This window comes from Echiichthys vipera, assembly GCF_963691815.1.
Source record: "Echiichthys vipera genome assembly, chromosome: 14".
In the NCBI taxonomy this organism is placed as follows: Eukaryota; Metazoa; Chordata; class Actinopteri; order Perciformes; family Trachinidae; genus Echiichthys; species Echiichthys vipera.
Genome location: NC_139839.1, coordinates 20,059,720 through 20,073,939, shown reverse-complemented (window position 1 = coordinate 20,073,939; position 14,220 = coordinate 20,059,720).

Here is a 14,220-nt window from a genome sequence, read left to right as displayed (position 1 = left end):
AATTATAGTATGTATACTCCTGTTTGTCCTGCCACATTAGTACATAATACAATGCATGTTCCTATTATATTAATGGCAGACTTGCTGAATTGTGTGCTTAAAGAAGACATTACATTAAAATTGTGATTTTTAACAGCCTGGTGAACAGGATAAGGCTCTGAATAAGATCCTGCCCCATGTGCATAAACTCATATGTGGGTTGGTCAGAAAGAAAGTGATGGGTCGAGTTCATCAAATGCACTCAATAGAACGAAATACATTATTAGAAAGAAAAGGGATTTTGGCTCCAATTTGGACATTCCATCTGTAAACATAGATTTTCATTAATACATTAAGAAATTCAATAGACTGCAAAGAATCCATTTGGATATTACATTGTGTGCATGGTTGATTGTGTTCATTATTAAAGTCTTTGTTACGCCACAAAAATGTTGTTCTCTTTTCCCTCGGAGTGCACAAAAAATCAGCGAGGAGATGAGATGTAAAGTCCTTTGTCCTAATTTGATTTTTACAGAAATTGTTATGGGGGAAGTATTTTGATTTATCATATAAATATGTGTACAGGTATCTTTTTTTTTACCAATGTTAAACTCATATTGTGTCTGTGCTGTCTGTAGAGTTGTATGTGAATCCACCTTCTTCTATCTCTATGCTCTCTATAAATGTAGGAGCAAATGGGTTTTCATGAGGTCGTCACCTGAGTTATAAAACTATGCTTGGTGTGTTTGTAGAAACTTGACGTGGATGTGAGAGGAAAGTGAGATGGCTGAGAGCACAGCTGTTATTGGAGTTGTCACATGGGAAACTCTTGACACTGATAGTTGGCGCAGCAAGCCACAGGAAAGTCAAAGGCAGAGCCAGTGAAAATAACCTGCTTCTTTCTTTTCCCCCCTTAAAAGCTGATTTGCGCATGAGCCACCAGCCGCCTCACCAAACAGTGACATTTTGACATGTTGTTGCCGTGGCATCAGCTCTAAACAATCGTATCATGCATGCAGACTGCAGAATGAATCACAGTAACATACTGGAACATCATGCTTTATCTTATCTATAGATTTCCCTATTCAAAGCCAATAAATGACTTCATGTTCTCTTTCAAAGTAATCTCAAAAACTACATAACCATCTTGTAATCAGGCACTCTGTATAAAGGATTTATAAGATGTTCCTGATGGCTTTATTAATTAATCAAATTAAGTAATGACTTTGTCTTTATAGCTAGCTCTTTAATGAGTCATGAAATGTACACTGTTGAAAAGAGTTGCATGACTTATGGACATAAATCAAAGTATTATCATAATTTTTACATTTATTTTTGAGGAAGTGTATGCCTTTATTAAATATCAATAAAGATGACAGGAAACTAGAAAAAAAGGAGGTACAACAACGCTTAAACAAGGAACAAAACTGCTTCTCTATTTTCAGATAACTAAAAGTCACCCTTGATTGAATATTCTACTATTATTAATAGAATAAATGACTTATTAAACTGCCATTACCCGTTATTGATAACTTACCAATAGTTGTAATTGGCTGCTCATTGGTTTTTCACTTTGTACGGTGTTAACATGTTTGCAATTATACACTTCCTACTCCCGTTTTGACAACATCTGTTCCAAATACTAGTAGTTTCTGCTACGAAGTCATCAAATAAATAAAGTAAGCAATTTGACATATGAGGAAGAAAGTGGCTCTTAAAGCTGAAGTTGGTAGCTTTCTGTAATTTTTTTTTCACATTTTCAGAAACTGTCACTTTACCCTGACAGCACAATGAGACGAGTGATCTGTGAAATTATAATGTATATTTAACTCCAACTGCTATTCCAGTCTGCTCCCAGAGCCCTCTGTCTGTCCCTGCTATCTCCCACCATGGCTGAAGAGAAACAACCAAACAGAGCAGTTGAGTCTCAGTGTCAATAATTGCTCTGAACTCCAAACTGTCAAACTAGGAAACTAGGCAATGCTCGACTCTGACTCAATATTCTGTTACTGTTTGACATATTTCTCGCATAAAGTTTTTCAGAAAAATGTTTTAGTGCACTGTTTAACTGTAAAATGAGAAAGTCATCGACCAGTTATTGACACTGGGGCAGAGAATGATCTAACAGATGACATTAGCAGCACACAGAGACAGGTGGAAACGCATTGTCGTTTCACAGATCGTCTGTCTCATTGTGCTGTCAGAATAATGTGACTTTCAGCAAATATGAATGATAAATGTATTTTTTTTACAGAATGTTATCAAGCTTAAGTGCAGACTCAAAGATTACAGAGCAATTCAGGTCACCACTGGTTATGGTAAGACTAAGCAACTACCCCACCAACAAGCAGATGTTTCTGAGCTATAACGCACCAACACCATGCATCAGTAGAGAGACTGCTCTGTGTGGACTTCTTTCCCAAGAGGACAAACAGTTAGACAGCCAATTTGAGAAGTTTCTCCTCTGTTGCTATGATCATTACTTTTCCAAGAAAAGAAGAGGCAGACTGCAGACAGGACTGAAAGACTGCTTGTGTCTGAGTTTGACCAGCTGTATTGACCTATCATAAATGCTTGGTATTTATACTTTAAGGTTTTCAGCAGCCCTGCATGAAATGGCTTATGAATAACATGATGATTTGTTAAGTTATTTGGTTTGGTATCACAACATCTTTTTTGCTTTTTCAATGCCATGTAGTTGCACCATGCTTTCAACTGTAAACCCATCCGCGTCAATATAATGAGCATAGAGTGAGGAGACATAGAGGGTTGCAGGGAGGTTGGGAGACGTGGGGGGGTGCAGGTGGATGGACCCAGGAGACTGGTGTTTGTGTCCCTTGTTGATTTTGGTTATTTCCGTTATGTACGTTATGCAATATGCAACAAACATCCTTTTTTCAAATAATTAAATTATGATTAAATTGTAAATTATGTTTTTTTTTCTGGCGGCATGTGGTGGTTAGCACTGTCGCCGCACAGCAAGAGGGTCCTGGTTCGAATCCCAATTAGAACGTGTGGAGTTTGCATGTTCTCCTCGTGTCTGCATGGGTTTTCTCTGGGTTCTGCTTCCCCCCACAGTCCAAAGGCATGCATGTGTTAGGTTAATTGATGACATCCTTATTTTAAACCAAGCCCTATTTTTTTTTTTTTTTTAAACTTTACCACCCACTTTTGTTGCCTAAAAAGTTTTGGTTAATTTCAGAAAGCTCCTGCCACAGTGAAGTGTCATAGTTTGGTATGTAATAGTAATGGCAAGCGGTCCTGAAAGCCTAGGTATGAGACAAGAAATGGGAACAGGATGTTAAATGACATTTGCCTATTTTGATACTATTTCTAACATTTGAGATGTACAACATAGTACATCCAGACAAAATTGTTAATTAATTATGTCAGCTACGCTCCACTGAATGAAGCTTTAATTTCATCTTTGGAGAGCTTGCAAAGAGCAATGGACACTTGAGTCACTTGGATTCACCTTGGGCTGCAACTAACAATTATTTTTTTCTAATGGATTTATATGTTTAGTTTTTGATTATTTGTGATTGCTTGGTGAGTCATCTGGAGTATTAAATGTGAAATGTCCAACCCGTTTTCCCAGAGTTCAAGGTGATGTCTTTCAACAAAATGTCATCGAAAGCTATTCAGTTTAAAATCATATAAAACAGAAACAAACAGCAAAATCTTCATGTTTCAAAAGGTAAAACTAAAAAAGTTGTGGACTTTATTTACTGTCAATGGACTAACCATTTCAGCACTAGATTCACTAATGGTCTAGGGTCTTACTTAAATCCTCTGCACACCCAACCCACACACGTGATTTTAATTATTTTAGACACCCACGTTTAACCTGAGCAGAGTTAGTGAAAACACCAGTGTTGGTGTGAAAAATCTGAAAGTAAAAGTAACAACATACCTTTTGCCCGGAAGACATTTTGATATGTTGAAGCGTAGGTGCAACGGCTTGATTCTACTTATCTGCTTCAGTTTCAGGGTCTTGGTATTGTATGCTGGCTCACTGTCCTGTTTAGAGAGGCATCCTTCGTATTAGTAGGACTGTGTTATTCCCATATGACCATTTGAAATATCTGATCTAGAAGGCCCAGGTGGAGCCATACAATTTCCATTAGGGTGGCCAGAGTGAGGCCAGTAGTTTGGGGTAGCTCAGAAAGGAGCAGATTTTTCTGCATGGTACTGCACTGTACGAAGGTTCAGTATGAAATACTGTAGGCCCCTGGTACTCTTGTAGATGTGTAAGCATTGACAGAGAGAACAGGTCATTTTATTAATTCACTTTTTAAAAATCCATATATTTAGGGACTATAAGTACTTTGACCTTGAGTCTCAGCTGGTTGGAGTTTGGTTTGTGCCTGCTCTTACTTTCATCTAATAGATTTTAGCAGCACTATTTACAGACCTATCTACAGGAAGCTAATTGGACCATATTCCTGCCATGTATTCTTTTGTTTTTTCTTTTATCCAATTAAGGTTTAAAATAATTCATTATTTATCTAAAAACTATATTATATTGCTGGACCAAAATAACACATTTCCATTAGAAAAATGGCATGGCTTCATGGGATTGGCATAAAGTGGGCATGTCTGTAAAGAGGAGAGTCGTTGGTACCATGGAACCCATTTTTATGGAGAGATCTTGAAGTCAGAGGTCAAGGGAGTCCTTTTTAAAATTTGGCCTAATTTAGGACTGCTATTTAGCCCCCAACCTGACTAACATGAAACTGTTGCGCTTTATTTCTAACTGAACACGGCTACTGTGGGCCACAGCCGACGCCAACAAAAGAACAACCTTCTAACCCTCGTTTTTATTTGCTCCTCGCTTATTACCCTCCAACAACTTCCCTATTTTTCTGGTCACCCCCTCCTTCCCTTCCCAACTGCAGGCTTCCAGCATCTCAAAAACAACATGTAACTTCACTGTGGGACATCTCAGTGACTCACTCGAACAGTGACACATTCTAACATTAACATCAGCAGTCACAACAGTCCGTTACAATACCAATATTTTCCCTCTACCTTTAAAACAGATCCTTCCACAGCCTCTTAAAGACATGAATCTCGGCATAGATTGATCCCCAGTGGCCCCGCAGGTCTTTTGATGGGGTGTTTATACACCCCCCCTACAAATGCCCCTCAGAAGGCCTATAAAACTTTTAAACAGTACTCCATTCAAAGTAAAAGCTCTGCATTCACAAGTATGGAAGTATTAGACTGTACTTAAAATGTAAAAGGAGGTCTCATTTTGCAAATACAAATTATATATCATCATCTGTATATGGCATTTTACTGTTTTAGCAAGTTTAGTTTAATTTACAACCATGTAGGCCTATTTTGTATGTAAAACCTCTTTCAGTAAAACTACCTGTCAGTCCAGTGAAAAAGTGAAAAAAATGACCCCGAAAAAGCAGATATAAAGTTGCACAAAATTCAAGGGCAGTAAATCTAGCTATTTAGTCCCACCACTAGGACACGGTGATGTCAAAGCACATCAAAGCAATAGTATCCAGCTGCAGACCCGGAGCACAAGCCCCTCACTTGACACAAGTCCCTCACTTGACAAAGCCCCTTGTTTGATTCCAATAGTATCAAAGACAAGTATCCTCCGCAGGTGCTGTGGTTTTTTTTGGTTTAGGCCTACTGCACATGCGCAGTTTAAGGTGGCAAGAGACTTACCATAATTAAAACCACCGCACCTCATTCTGCGGGTTAGAGCAATATGAACTTATCTAATTTAACATAAAAAGTTTCCTTTTGACACAAGTTCACACCAGCACTTAGGAATCAACATGCAGCACTCAAGGACCGACGGAGGCAAAGTGAAGGAAAGCAGCCGAGTTCAGAGTTCAACAATGCTAGCGAAGTTACATTTCGGCGGCTAGCATAAACCAGGTCAGACTGCAACGGTTATTTGCCAACGTTTTTTTGGCGTTGACGCACCAAACCGCGTCTACAACCATCATCATGCCACTTAAATGCTCACACCAGCTTTGGACTTAAGGCACATCCTGCATAAAACATATTGTTGTCACTGGTATCATTTCAACACTGCTCAAGCAACTTTGTAACTTAATAAAACGTGCTGTGACTTTGATTCCCTGCATTGCCAGTGGGGATGTTTAATTTTCCATACTTGATCCACATTTTCACTCAACCCAGGCGAGCCATGCTTCATACTACTGCTGAACCTCGAGAGAAATCTCCCACCCAAGTGCATCAAAGACGGGATGGATATTATTATAATACCCTGAGACCCTCCTCAGCTACACTGCTCCGTTCAGTTATTTTAATGCCGGTGACGGTGAGCAAAGGGTTTTCCTGTTTGTTTTTTTTTATGTAATTTTCTTACATATATGCCATGGCATTCATGTTCTTGTGATGTGCTTAGCTGTCAATAATCCAGTTTCCACACTGTTAAAATGTTATTGTGGGGTATGCTCAGTGTCTGTGCTCTATGTGGTTGTTTACTCTAGTTTGGTTACAATGCCCTTGATAGAAGAGCACTCTGCTGAGTCCTCCTTATTCAACAGCACCTAAACTTAGCTATAAATCTTTCTGAAATCTTTATGTGACCCTCTGTGAAATTAAATCCATTAGCCAGTAATTTATGTAGCCAAGCTAAAACCCCATTGCAGCCTAATACATACATGAAAACCTATACTATACTAGGGCTCAACGGTGTGGTCTAATTTTTTTTATCACGGTATAATTTGAAGCACGGTCATGATATATATCACAGTATATTCGATTTTCTTAAAATTTCACATAATACATTTCATATAACACTGGTATGGCAACATAGTTCCTCCTTTTTTACATTTATTTTCTAAACCATCGCCTTGTGGGCTGTTTCCATGTTGAGAAATGGTTGTGGATGTGATTATGGCTACAAGTGATGTCTGTGAACGAGACAAAAGTGAAGGCCACACAGAGAAACTGGCATTTGAGGACTCTGCTCAGATCACACCGCAGTTTCCCACCATAACAGCCCATAGTCTACAGCGCTGTTGATTTTTATGATCCATCCAACAACAGCCTTAACTGAAATGAAGTAACTCGACGGAGCTCGCTGCTCATCAGAGCCGCAAATAGTGCCATCAGAGTCTTGTCTGGGAAACAAGCTAAGCTACAATTGGCAGCCCTTATGTGTGATTTCCTTGTTTTCACCGTCTTCAACGCACTATAAGTTAGGACTAGTTATAACAGCCATATAACAGCGGTCTATGCTACCCAGTGGTGCAGAGACAAAGGTGTATATACAACTCAACAGTCTAACTTGTTACTCTCGCTACCAATATTAGTTGTTCTGTTTTAACAATGTTTGGCTGAAAAAAAGTTCTGTCAGGATCAAGCTATGAGCAAAGGAACTCCGCCACCTGCTAGGCTAATTAAAAAACTATGAAAACACTGAAACACCTAAGCGCTACCTCATCAGTCTCCTTGTCTGTCAGACAAACGTCTGGCTGAGTCGTGTTATATGGGCGCCGTCTGATGTGAGACGGCGCCCATAGAGTGATTGGCCGTGTGGAATGCCACTACGGTCTGATGCTGTACTGGCTGGAGTCCTTCCTGATTCATGAGGGCTCAACTGGTCAGCCCAGTATAGTCAAAATTCATACTGTACGGCAAATTCAAACCGTGTACTAGAGATGGTTGTGGGTGTGATTTTGTAGCAGAAGAGGTAAAGCACGCATGAGAGAAAAATGTGAGCCTGCGAAGCGTGTCCTGCCGGAAGGGGGTCTTTGGACCTGAGTACATACAGAACTTTTGTGCACAGTAATGGTAAAATGTCTGGCATACTACTTAAAACTTGGTGTGCAAAATTGTGTCTGTTATGAGCCAGTCTTTCATACTCCTCTTGAAATAAAAACATGTGATTTCACAAACAAGGTGTTATGAGGGACCCGTATCGCCCAGTGTTCATTTTGTCAGCCATTTTAAATTAAGTTATAGTCATTTAGATGAAAATGTAAATGACGAGTCATTTAACAGACTCTTATTTTAGACTGGTTTTCATCAACATTAGTTCAAAATGTTTTTAATTGCAATGAATGTCTGTTTATTATATGTAGTGCCAATATAAAAAAAGGCAAAAAGGCCTATATTTAAATTCATTGCTTGAATGATAAAATAAATGAAAAGTGTCTTATAATAAAGTCCCTTTATGTTAACGTCAGATCACTGTTTGTCATTTTACAGAGCAAACTAATGAAAAATAGAGTGTACTGGAATTGGAGACAAGTTGAAACTTACACACGTTCATGTCTGCAACGTTCTGAAACCTGCCAATTATGAGACGAGACAATACGGTGTATCATCTCCATGGCAACAACTGTCTGTACTTCCGTTTTAACTTAGATTCTGGATATAATTTGTAGAGTTATGAAATATAAATGACAGAGATAGTGAGAAACTTGCTACAGCTGCATTTCTAGCAGTGATGAAATGGCAAAAATACCGTTTTATTTCCACAAGCCGGCCCAACGTCACCCTGACTAGCAGTTGAGTGGTGGGTGGCATTGCCAGCACCCGGAACTCGAGAATGGCTGCGCGCCACGGTCTGCAGCTAAAAAGCAGTCCGACAAGAAAAGGGCCCACACCAGGATGAATATCGGATTGGCTTTCACAACATGGCGAAGCTAAGGAGCCTCTTTGGGTATAAAAACTGACAGTTTGTAAGATATTTTACCAGCTGACTTTGCTACTAGTTAATTGGCTGCTGAAATAGGTCATGTGCCTTCCGTTCTAAAACCAGTTGATGGAGAATTGACAAGCTGACTCACAGGTAACACCATCAGCCAGTTTGAATTGAGATCAGACGGGTCAGTTCACACTGCAAAATAACTAAAACGGCGTTGTCTCCTCTTTCTCATAAAAAAGGAAACAACTTTTAATTAATAAATCATTAATAATTCAGCTGTGGCGTTCAACATACAGCAGCGGCGCACCTCTGCTGCTGAAATTCATGTAGGGTAAACACTGCTATACTAACCTTTACAACACTGAGAAGTATTTATCTTCCCTCACTATATGCAATACCATTCCACAGCACCATGACCAAAAGCCTCTGAAATGACCACTAAATTGTATAAACACCACTCTACAGTTTGAACTTTGATTAAAATCTGATTTATTGCAGGGTCAGTGTATTAGACTGATTAGTTTAGCTGGGTTAATCTGATAAACTGGCAACTGAGTGCAAATCTGAGGCCTGTCCATCACATGCTCTGGCTCAGGCTGTTTTAAGAGCACCCCTACTGTTGAGTCTTGAAAATTTGTGACTTTTAAAAAAGTGACTTTTAATCTAATTTTGTACTAAATGCCTGTATTTTAGCCCATTACTGCAATGGTTCATTCTGTATGGGCACTGCTTTATTTGCTTAGTTTTTCCTTATACCTTCCCAGTTCTTCTTAGATGCTTATTTGTTCTCAACATTTAAATTCCACTTGCATTTCAATATTAAATCACGTTTTAATACAGTAGCCGCCTGTTTTCATTGTTGGCTCCTTTGATCTCTCCTCTCATTCTTTATTAAGCCAAATAATGTCAGCCCTCTGTAGAGTGCACTCCTTATGTCCCACAATCAATAACTGGTCATTATTAACCGAGCATACCTAAGTTAAATATGTTTTCCTCTATTTTGGTTCTACTGAACATTATCATCCCCTCAGCAACATAGCTTATATGTCTCTGAAGTTTGACTTGCCACTTTGAACCATTCATGTCAGTACTTCAGAGTAACTCACACAAGTTCATATGCTCATTTTTACAAACAACACCCTGTGCACTGAGCAAGGACTGTAATTGTTGTCATGAAGGTCATGTAAATGGCACAATAGTTACGTTACAGCTGTTGTTAATAGATAATGACATGATAGATGTTATAGATTTTTACTTGGGCATTCCTCCACAATCAGTTTCTCAAGAGATAACTAAAGCATTAAGGAAGTAATAGTCGCAACAAATTGGAATCGTAATAGCATGCCACTGAGCTTATCTTTTCTCCACAGTTTCTGATTGTAAAACAGTGATGTCAAACTTATGTGTCCGCTGGAAACTTGCAACAAGAATGAGTCATGGCAGAAAGGAAGAAACTGTTCAAAGCGTGGCTTCGCTTGAGGAAGAAAGATGAAAACAGTTCTGCTTTTAATGTCTGTAAAATGGTAACCAGCAACATGCTTTATATGCAACATGACCTTAAATTACAGGCAAACCATGTATTTGACACTTGGGTGCCACTGCTTCCTAACCGAGCTGTACGTTCATTACTGAGGGTAAATATCCTTTGTTATAATAATAATAGCACCATACAGAAAATATTGCTGTCAACTATGCTCTTATTTTATCTACACTGTGTTCATTCTCAGGTAACAATACAGTTTGTGATGCTGAAAACCTGTGCTTGCCTACCCCCCCCCCTCACAAAAAAAGGTGTTCTGTTAACATCACTCTCTCCAGATGAATTTCGTTCCACCTTGCTTCATTCATGCATCGGGGATCACTCCACACGAAAGTGATTTCAGGAGGCTGGGCCTTATGAAAAATCCTTGCATTTGATTGTATAAACCACTTGTCCGTCATCTTTATTGACGCGCAACTTCAAACATTCATATCGAAACCATCCCATGACGCTGATGAGAGTGACGCAGGGAAAAGCCAAACCCGGTCGGGTGAAAAAATCGTTTCCACCAACAAAAGCCTTCAGAGCAGGTCTCTGGTCTTCTTTTAAAGAAGAAAGATTTGCCATTGTCTGAATCAGAACAGTTGCTTCTCCGATACGTCACATCTATAAAACCCTGCCCGGCGGTCCTGATTGGCTCGACCACCTGAAATCACTTTCCTATGGAGTGATCCCAGATGGTTGAGTGGAGCTAGGCGGAGTCAAGGCGGAAGGAAATTCATCCGGCCAGAGTCAGGTTAGGTGAACTGTATAAACGAAACAAACAAATCCCTGTATTGTACTATGTGCCGGTCAATTTATGTTAAGCAACGCCTTGTCTTAAATAACCAAAATGTGTTTTTGACCCTTGCTTTCATCAATAACTACTGTGAACCTTGTGATAAAAGGAAGAGGGAAAGCACGTGGCCTTTGAAAATTATTGTTGTAAGATGCCCTAGCTGTGATAATAAGACACTATGAATCAAAAAAGAAATAATTAAAATGTACATCATTCCACAATTAATATAAAAAAGTTGACCAATAATAAAACCTACCTAATGTTGATACTGGAATATATTAAATCGCCTCCTCCTCAATAAATTTACAATACACTAGCACCAAATATCGACATTTTTGTTAAAACATGCATGTGCTCAAAATTGATTCCTGATTATATCTCATGAAAGTAAAATACATGCAACAGAAAGAAGCTACCTCATTTCATTTTGTACATGTTGGACAGGTTTATATTGTATATGTTTGTTAAGCAGAGAAATGTTAATTTTCCTATGTTTCAGTTATTTATTTTCTGTTTTGTTTTTTGTAAATTTTATTTAGGCAGATGGAAAAGCGTTTACTGAGGCATAGTTGTATCCTTCCTTTCTTTTCCACTTTTTCAACCCCAGAACTGTTTTGCTTTGTGGAAGTTTGTTTTTTTCATTATAATGATGGCCATGGACAAGTGGCTCTCAGTGTTTTTGTGTGTTAGAGGGGCTAAGCTAATACTCCAGGCTTACTCTGTGATTCCCACCACAATTGCATACCTCACTGCCTTGAACTAATTTGCTTGAGGTATCCCAAGGCCAGGGTTGCATTTGCACTAAAATCTAAGAGCCCTTTTAATGTGACGGCACAACATGCAATCACCTCTGTCAATTATTCCTGACGTTATGCCCGAATGTGTGGTATTTTGGTGCATGGGGAACAGGTGGGATGCTCATTCAAATCAGGCAGAGCAAAGTAAATTGTTAGTATTTTGGTGAAAATTGGGTCTTATATACTTTGCACTGAGAATAGATGTGCGCCTTCAATCTGCTGCTAATCTGATGATTTTGTCAACAGCAGCCAACAAAATTGGAGCAAATGCAAAGCAATAACACAATAATGCTTGAAATGTAATCTTAAACACTCCCCAGCCTGTAGATGTGTTTAAATCAGCATGAAAAATGTTTATTATGGTTAAAGCCAGAACATTAGTAAATCAGTCATGAGTGATTTTTACAGTATCTGTTGTCCAGAACTTTATGAGAACTTTCTTCTGAATTGCATCAAAACCCCACAGCCACCTGAAGGCAGCAGGATAGATTGAAAAATCTGCTTACCAAATCCTGCGTCAGCGCAGAATGTGCTAAAAAGTGGTCACGTGTGATTACAAATTTCATAACTCCACAATGCTTGCTTCAATATAATATAATACAATGGCGATCCAACAGTGGCTGGTTTTAATTCCTAAAAAAACAATAGATTTTAAACATTCTATATGCATTTTGTTGTTATCCAATATCATATATTATGAGTTTTACTTTTTGTGTCTCTAAAATATGACAAATATATTAATGATCATTATTATTATTATTAGCGGTACATTTACCATTACACTGCTTTTGATCTGGCATGTTTGTCATGTTTTTTTTGCGTTTTAGCAGTCTTTCTTGTCAAATGTAGTCTCACTATAGTTCATAATTGCCCTGGATGCCATTCATATTAAATTTAACATCAAACATGTTGATGATTATTTTTTTCTAGTACTATGATTGAGTGATATGATGTATTATTGTATGCGTGTCTTAGGATGTAGGGGTTGTATTACAGTACATAGTTTAATAGGTAATTCAGGCGATCCTCTTGCTTTATTGTCTCATTTCCCACAATGTTGGGAAATATGTAGCCATTTTTATTTGTAAAATCAAGTCAGTGTGACAGGTTGGTTATTTCTGTGAACTGGTATGGGACCCATATGTCCTCCAATATTAGATCACTCATTCTTGAGTTTTTTTTTAAATTAAACTTGGTGAGTGGTCATGCACAGATGAAAGGCCTGACACCAGAAAGTCCCTCAGCATCACTGTTAGATATCAAATGGTTTAAGTTACGTTATTGTTTACAATAATACAATACTCTTGACAAGTTAAGAATAAATGACCACTGCCAAATTCACTGTGCAAGATTCCCTTGACTATCGTATGCAAACTGTTAAATGGAACTTATAGTGGAGTCGTGGCTTGGCAGTAGTGAAAAAGTATAAGCAAACCCCTCTCAAATCTTTGCAGTGAAAGATCATTGTATACTCCTCAGTTGACCAGTAAGCAGCAAGTTTCAACGTGAGAAGACCTTGTGAATGAGACCCCAGTGTCTGTCTTTAGCTCATGTGCCAGTCACCATTAATGCTTGTTGCACCAGTACAGCTTTTCCCTCTGCCTGACACTCACTTCTACTCAGTCTACCCTCAATTGCTGTCACTTGTGTCCTAAAGGCTGTCATCTCCACTTTGTGCTCCATTGCGACCATGCCTTCTCCACTGCTCTATTTTTCCCAGTTCAGTCAGGCTTGTGGCTGTTTGTCAGTAGGCTGATAGCCCAGTTATTTGGTTTAGCTGTCTGCCTCCCTGTTGCTCTGCCACTACATTTTGGCTCCAGTGAGACATTTCATTATCTATCAGTGCCTCAGCAAGACCACATTTCTTACAGTACCTCATGCTCATCGTTTTGCTCAATTTAATGAACTAGTGTCATCCTATCGTGACATATAGAGTACATACAGGCATACATCTACAAACATTGCTTAGTAAGATGTTTGTTTATGAGTTGTTAATAATGGCAGTACATTGCAGTTTTTGATTTTGTTAAAAGCCCCTTAATGTGCTCTATAATTTGAAGTGATATCTGTCAAGAATGCAAGGCAAAATCATACCTGTAGAGGTCAGCATCTGTCTAATCTTTTTCTAATGGAATATGGATATTATATGAACAGAGTTTTATCAACCTTCTCCTTCAATAGCTAATGCATAACATTTCCCAAGCATAACCATAAATATGACATGTACAAAAATAAAAAACAGTATAATATAAAGATAATTCTCTCCTCTTTTGTTACTGAATTCCAATTTATTATTTATTTTAATGCCAGATTGTTGATTCCTCTTGCAATGCATGATTTTATAAATGATCAGGGGGAAAAAATAAAAATAGCAATTAGCACATCGAGCTTTCAACTGAACTTTCCACCAAGGTTGCAATGCTCCTCTGCGGATATCTCGGCAGATATTCAATACATAATGCTCAGGAAATAC